Raw genomic sequence first — 7,913 nt, forward strand, 5'->3', positions numbered from 1 at the left:
GATGATTGGACAGGACAGATTGTAGAAAGAAGAACCTTATGTTGTAACTGTAGAATAAGAGATAAATGTATAATTTACTTAAAACTGCTGTAAATAAGATTGGAAGGTATTTATGTCTTCTATTTTATTTTTTTCCTTTTGTTTTTTTTCTCCTTTCTTGCACTTTTAGCTTTCTCTTTTTTCTCTTTTCTTTTTTCTTACTTTATATTTGTTTTCATTGTTTTTAATCTACCCTTTAAAAACATATTAAAGAAAAAGAATAATGCAGCAACTTTGTGATATTGAAAGTTAACTGCATTTTTAGATTATTAATGGGACACACCAATAAATATTTCTATTGCATCATTCTATTCATCCCCACACCATATCATACCCCTTCTTAATCTTAGAATTTCCTGATATGTTGCATCAGAAGTTTGATTAACCACAATTGGATTAATCATGTTGGATGGTGTAATGGGATTAATAAGTCAACGCAGTGGTAAGAATAGAGAAAGACTAAGGTAAATGGATTTCATTGAATCCTAGCCCCTGGTCACTTGCCTAGCAGAAGGTGAACTGGGTAAGATTTTCAGCGATTTGAAATACAAAATATAGAATTTTGAAAGTACTTAGGTCTCCATCCCAGTCGGTGGACATCCAGCCCCAGTTTGAAAATCTCCACTCAAAAGGGAGCCTGCTAGGATCCTTTCTTCTTTAAGTTTGGGAAATATGAATTTTGCAGATAATTTTATAAAATGGGTAAAATCAATTTATACTTCAAAGAAACCACAAATAATTGTTACTGGGTATCTAGTAAAATCATGTGAGATAAAAAGGAACAAAACAAGGCTGGCCATTGTTCCCTCTTCCATTTATTTTGGTTCTTGAAATACCGAATAGAGACATAAGACAGGATGAGATACTTTGGGAGGAAAGATTTTAAAAATAGATTTTAAAATAGACTTATAAATCAAGGGCTTTTGCAGATGACTTGTTATTGGGTCTAGAACAGGCATGTCAAACTCATGTCACATGACGTCGCGCAACATATCGCGACTTTTTCCCCATTGCTGGCACTGAGGAAGGTGCGGTTTTGTTGTGATACATCCAGCCTGTGGGCCGGCAGTTTGACATGCCTGGTCTAGAAGATCCTTTAAAGGGATTTCAAACAATAAGCAAAAGAATTTGGATTCATTAGCAGGTTTTAACAATAATAATCATAGATGTTAACAAAAAATATGAAAATACAAGATCAAACAAAATTGATAAAATAGGCTTTAAGATTGAGAAAAAGGCAGAATAGTTGAATATCACTATGAAAAATATGAATTGTATATTATTCCAAAATAGTTACCTTAAGGTAAAGGTAAAGGTTCCCCCGCACATGCGTGCTAGTCATTTCCGACTCTAGGGGCCGGTACTCATTTCCGTTTCAAAGCCGAAGAGCCAGCGCTTGTCTGAGGACGTCTCCATGGTCATGTGGCCGGCATGACTAGACGCCAAAGGCGCATGGAACGCTGTTACCTTCCCACCGTAGTGGTCCCTATTTATCTACTGCATTTTTACGTGCTTTCGAACTGCTAGGTTGGCAGAAGCTGGGACGAGTAACAGGCGCTCACTCTGTTACGCAGCACTCAGGATTCAACTGCCAAACTGCCGACCTTCTGATCGACAAGCTCAGCGTCCTAACCCACTGAGCCACCGCGTCCCTATAGTTACCTTAAGACATGGAATGAAATTTTAAAAAATACATTAAGAGAAAATAAAATTTTCATTACTGCGAGGAATTTCTGTGATTAAGTTGAATGTTTTACCTAGAATGTTATTTTTGTTTCAAACAATACCTGTTTTGACAATTGATGCATTAAACAATGGCAAAAGGCAAATATAAATTTGTAGGGCAATTCTAAATTTGTTATGGCAGGAAAAATCCACAAATTAAATATAAGGTGTTACAACTTGATTTGAGAATGGCCTTGGATGCAAGTAAAACCTTTATTAGAGATTATTTTATAAAACATAAATAACTCAAGAAGAGGAGGCAAAGGAAAACCCAAATATTTTGGATGAGATCAAAAGAAAAGATTAAAGAAACTTCCAGAGAAAGTAAATATCTCTTTAACAAATTAAGCTTTTATAGCAACAGCTATCTATATTATTAAGTGAAATGGATATAAAAATAAACCATGTAAACCAAAAACAACCCAACCTTTGACTTTGCGAAAAAGAAAGAGAAATGGTTTATTTATTATTTATTTTTGAGACTTATATGCCGCCCTATCTCCCGAAGGACTCAGGGCGGCTAACAACAATAAAAACAACAATACAAAAGTTAAAAGAAATTAAATAAACAGCCCCAATAAATAAGTTAAACTAAACAATTAAAAATTTAAAAACATTTTAAAAAACCCTGTCGTCAGTCCAGGTCAGCCTGATGAAAAAGGAATGTTTTAAGGCCGCGGCGAAAGAACCGGAGATCCGGGGCCATCCGGAGCTCAAGGGGGAGTTGGTTCCACAGAGCTGGCGCTTCCACAGAGAAGGCCCTCCCCCTGGGGGTCGCCAGCTGACATTGTCTAGCCGACAGCACCCTGAGGAGGCCCTCTCTGTGTGAGCGCACTGGGCGATGGGAAGTCGTTCCCGGTAGCAGATGGTCCTGCAAATATCCCAGGCCTAGGCCATGTAGGGCTTTAAAGGTAAGTACCAGCACCTTAAATCTCACCCGGAAGACAACCGGTAACCAATGCAGCTCACGCAGGAGGGGTGTAATATGGGAGTATCGGGATGCTCCCATCACTACCCGTGCGGCCGCATTCTGCACCAGCTGGAGCCTCCGGGTGGTCTTCAAGGGCAGCCCCATGTAGAGAGCATTGCAGTAATCTATCCGGGAGGTAACGAGTGCGTGAGTGACCGTACGTAGGGCATCTCGGTCCAGATAGGGGCGCAACTGGTGCACCAGGTGAACCTGGGCAAATGCCCCCCTGACCACGACTCCAATATGATCTTCAAAACTGAGTCGTGAGTCCAGGAGGACGCCTAAATTGCGTGCCCTATCAACGGGAGGTAACACCTCTCCTCCCATAACCAAAGATGGAACCTCTTGGACAAGTCAAGATGCCGGTACGTAAAGCCACTCAGTCTTGGCCGGGTTGAGCTGGAGCCTGTTCTTCCCCATCCAAATCCGTACCGCTTCCAGGCAACGGGACATCACTTCGAGGGCATCGCTGGGTTGGTTCGGGGTGGAGATGAAAAGCTGGGTATCATCAGCATATTGATGATACCTCACCCCGAAACCACGGCTGATCTCACCCAGTGGCTTCATATAGATGTTGAACAGGAGGGGCGAGAGTACCGACCCCTGAGGCACCCCACAACTAAGGGGCCTAGGGGTTGACCTCTGCCCTCCTGCCAACACCGTCTGCGAACGGCCCGAGAGGTAGGAGGAGAACCACCATAAAACGGTGCCTCCCACTCCCAACCCCTCAAGACGTTGCAGCAAGATACCATGGTCGATGGTATCAAAAGCCGCTGAGAGGTCTAATAGGACCAGGACAGAGGAATAACCCCTGTCTCGGGCCCGCCAGAGATCATCCACCAGCGCGACCAATGCCGTCTCCGTGCTGTACCCAGGCCTGAAACCCGATTGGTATGGATCCAGATACTCAGTTTCCTCCAGGACCAAAGGGAGCTGCCGTGCCACCACGCTCTCAACAACCTTCGCAAGGAAGCGAAGGTTGGAGACAGGACGAAAGTTATTTAAAATAGCTGGATCCAAGGCAGGTTTCTTGAGGAGGGGCCTTACCACCGCCTCTTTCAAGGCAGCAGGGAAGCACCCCTCACTCAAGGAAGCATTAATAACTGCCAGGAGCCAGCCTCGTGTAACCTCCCGAGCTGCATAAACCAGCCAGGAGGGACACGGGTCCAACAAACACGTGGCGGCACTTAATTTCCCCATGATCCTGTCCACTTCATCCAGAGTCACAGGATCAAACTCTTCCCAAATATTATCGGCTAAACCCATCGCTTCCCCCTCGTCAGATACTGCCCAGTCGGAGTCCAAGCCAGCCCGAATCTGAGTGATTTTATCCACCAGATACTCACTAAACTCCTCGGCCCGTCCCCGCAATGGTTGCTATATAAACTAGAAAAGAAAAATAAAATTATGCTGAAACTTCAAAACAGAGACACTGTATTAATGGATAATGTGGCTGTAAAAAAAAAACCCATTTCATTAGTATTCCAATTTTTATAAAGGATGTCTTATTTCTTTGCAGAAAATTCTACAAAGCATTACAGAGGAAGAAAGTTTATGAATGAACTTATGACAATAAGGGAAATGTTGGAAGTTATGAAAATTATGAATAAATTTATTAACAATAAAGGAAGTTTTGGAAATTATAAAAACGCTCCAGGAAAGGTGCCTGGATCAGATAAATTATCACACTAATTGTAAATGTTTTGAGGATAAACTTTCAAAATCTTTAACGAAACACAATGAATTCTATCTTGTTCACAATGATTCCAGCTGAAAGACTAAAAATAATTTTGCAAGAATTCATTGGTGAGTATCATTGTGGGTTTTTACATAAAAGACAGTTAAAGGACGATGTTAGAAAAGAAAAATGTCTTGAGCGTTTTGGAAAATTTGGAACAACATAATAAAAAAACCAGCTGCGTTGAATTTTTCAGATGCAGAGAAAGCCTTTGAAAATTAGAACAGGTTCTCCCTTTGTCCTCCCCGTAGCTGTTAACTTGTTTCTTCTTCAGGATTTCAAGCCATGATACGGTTCCGAATTTTCACCTGAATGTATTGAAACCATTCTGAAGTCCAGGGAAATGAGTGACTTCTGTTAACTTTTTGTCCCCGTGTCATTTGGAACTCCAACGTGACATGATTGCTGTCCCTGGAAATGCCTGACATTTTCAGACCTTGCATGAATTGCTTTCCATTCATTAATTTAATTTAATTTAATTTAATTTAATAATATTTCTATACCGCCCTTCTCCCGAAGGACTCAGGGCGGTGAACAGGGCAAGAATAAAAATACAAAATTACAAAAGTTAAAAACAAGATTAAATAAATGCCCATATTAAAATACATCTTAAAAACCCAGTAAAAACAATAACAAACCCCCCCCCCAATCCCCTCATCAGGCCAGGCCAGCTTGTTCAAAAAAGTATGTTTTTAGCTCGTGGCAAAAGGAGCGAAGGTCGGGCGCCGTCCGGAGCTCAACTGGTAGCTGATTCCATAGCTCCGGGGCGCCCACAGAGAAGGATCTCCCCCTGGGGGCCACCAGTCGGCATTCTCTGACCGGTGGCACCCTGAGGAGGCCCTCTCTGTGGGAACGCACAGGGCGGAGGGAAGTCGATGCCGGCAGCAGGTGTTCCCTAAGGTACTCCGGACCCCTGCCATGTAGGGCTTTGAACACCATTACTAGTACCTTGAATCTCACCCGGAAGGCAACTGGCAACCAATGCAGCTCACGGAGCAAAGGTGAGGATTTGGTGAGTTTCTTCTTTTGCATTCTGAAATTGTCATGTACCTCTTGGGTTACCAGTGCATAAATGAGTAAGAAGATACCAGGATATTTGTGAATTGATTTAGAAAGGGATTGTCCCCTTGTCTAGAGAAGAGACTTGTATAAAACTTAGAGTCACCTTTTCTCTCTCTTTTTTGTTAATTTTAATGGAGGTCCAGTTTTAGGGACAATAAGTTCTTTATGACATATGGCTTCTTTACATAAAAGACTGCCCAGCCTCTCATTTTTGTTTTTTGTTTTTATTTTGAACAAATAAAAAGTCTAAGTTTAATATTCTAATCAGGAAACTCACCCCATCAGACTTCCATGATACCTAATTATCCTTTAGTGCTTTCCTCGAATAGGATGTTCAGTTCTTTCTTTGTGTTACTCAGACTGGCACAATGTTGCATGAATACAGGTAATCCTCAACTTAAAATAGTTCATTTAGCGACCGTTCATAGTTACGTAACTGGAAAAAGTGACTTATGACCATTTTTCACATTTATGACCATGGCAGCATCCCCATGGGTCACGTGAGCAAAATTCAGATGTTTGGCAACTGGCTCATATTTATGACAGTTGCAGGGTCCCTGGGCCGTGTGATCACCTTTTGTGACTTTTTGACAAGCAATGGGGAAATCAATTTCACCGAACAGCCATATTAACCGCCCTGAGTCCCTAGGGAGAAGGGCGGTATAGAAATCCAATAAATGAAATGAATGAAAATGAAATATTACTAATTTATCAACTGCAGCAATTCACTTAACAACTGCGGCAAGAAAAGTTGTAACATGGGGCAAAACTCACTTAACAAATGTTTCACTTAGCAGCAGAAATTTTGGGCTCAATTCTGGTCGTAAGTTGAGGACTACCTGTACTAGAGACTCTACCATTGACTTGGTTTTCTATTCCTTGGAGCTTCAAAGTACTCTTTCCTGCCACTTCCTGCTTCAGTTATGAGCAGATATGATCATCGTTATTAATGTATGGTCTTCCTCTAGCAGCCAGCTGACCATTTGTATTAGTTTCTCTCTTTTTTCCCTTTTCTCCTTCTGGACAATTCTGAAAAATGCTCAATGTTCAAATGCCAGACTAGGATGAGAAGTGATGGGAACAGAGATTTTCACTTTTTGGCCTTCATCCGTTTAGTTCCATATAGATAGCAAATGTCAAGACAATGTGGGTCTTTGAATTAACCACATGATGTCACCCTTGCACTTTAAATTGCCAAGCAAATCATTATTGTGATTCGCACAGTCAGCCAGTTATTTAGAATGGATCTGACATTTTTATCCACACTGAGTCCTTCCCAAAGACCTGAGAAGGGATTGATGAATTAATCCTTACTGGTTCTAGGATAGGAAAAAGCAGCTGGAAGGAATCCACTTAAGACAAAAGTATAGCTGGAAGTCATTGTTACTCATTTGTTATCCTTAGTCTTTACTTAGCGACAGGATTTGGAACCAAAAATTCTATCACTAACCAATGTGGTCACAAAGCAAGACATCATGTGACCACACAGTTCAGTGACAACAGTTCTGACACTCCCAATTGCCATCACTAAGAAAGTCCCACAATGTCATTAAATGTGACATTGTATGGTTGCCATCCTGCAAGCTTCCTTATTGACTTTGCTTATCTGAAGCCAACAATGAAAGTCACAAATGGTGATAATGTAATTGTGGGATTCTGTGACAATCATAAGTATGACCTTGTCAACAAGCATTCAAATAACATTTACTTGACCATGGTGATACTATGATGATGGCCACAACTATGAGGTCCTATAATTTATTTATTTATTTTATTTATTTTATTACATTTATATACCGCCCTTTCCCGAAGGACTCAGGGCGGTTTACAGGGTGATTAAAACAAAGATACAAAAGTTAAAAACAGATTAAAAAATAAATATGACTAAATAAATATAAATAAATAAATATAATAAATATGACTCATTCGGTGTCATTGTAACTTCAAAGTTTGCTAAATGAGGGATTATTAAATGAGAATTATATTTAAATACCTAACCTATATAAGTAAATAATCACCAAACTGTTTGCAGAAAAAATATTTGTCAATCCCTTCTTAAATTGCATTATTTTTCTCCAATCCAAGGGTGTAAAAGGTACAGCCCCTGGACAGAAAATGGCCAGCAAGGCCAGGATGCATTTCACCCCCTTTTAACCAAAATACCAACTGTTGTGTAGCGGGTTCTTTGGTGCAGGAATGAAGATGAGGCAAGTGAGTTCAGGAAAAGTCATGTTTATTTGCTTGCAGAATCTGAACTGAGAATTGGGCTGTTACTAGCTGCAATATATAGTCTAGCCCCTAGGTGACAGCCAATAGGTTTGAAGCAACCATTGCCGCCTAGGGACAGCCAATAGCAGCACTGGAAACTTGTAGTCTGGG

This window comes from Vipera berus, assembly GCF_964194415.1.
Source record: "Vipera berus genome assembly, chromosome: 3".
Lineage (NCBI taxonomy): Eukaryota > Metazoa > Chordata > Lepidosauria > Squamata > Viperidae > Vipera > Vipera berus.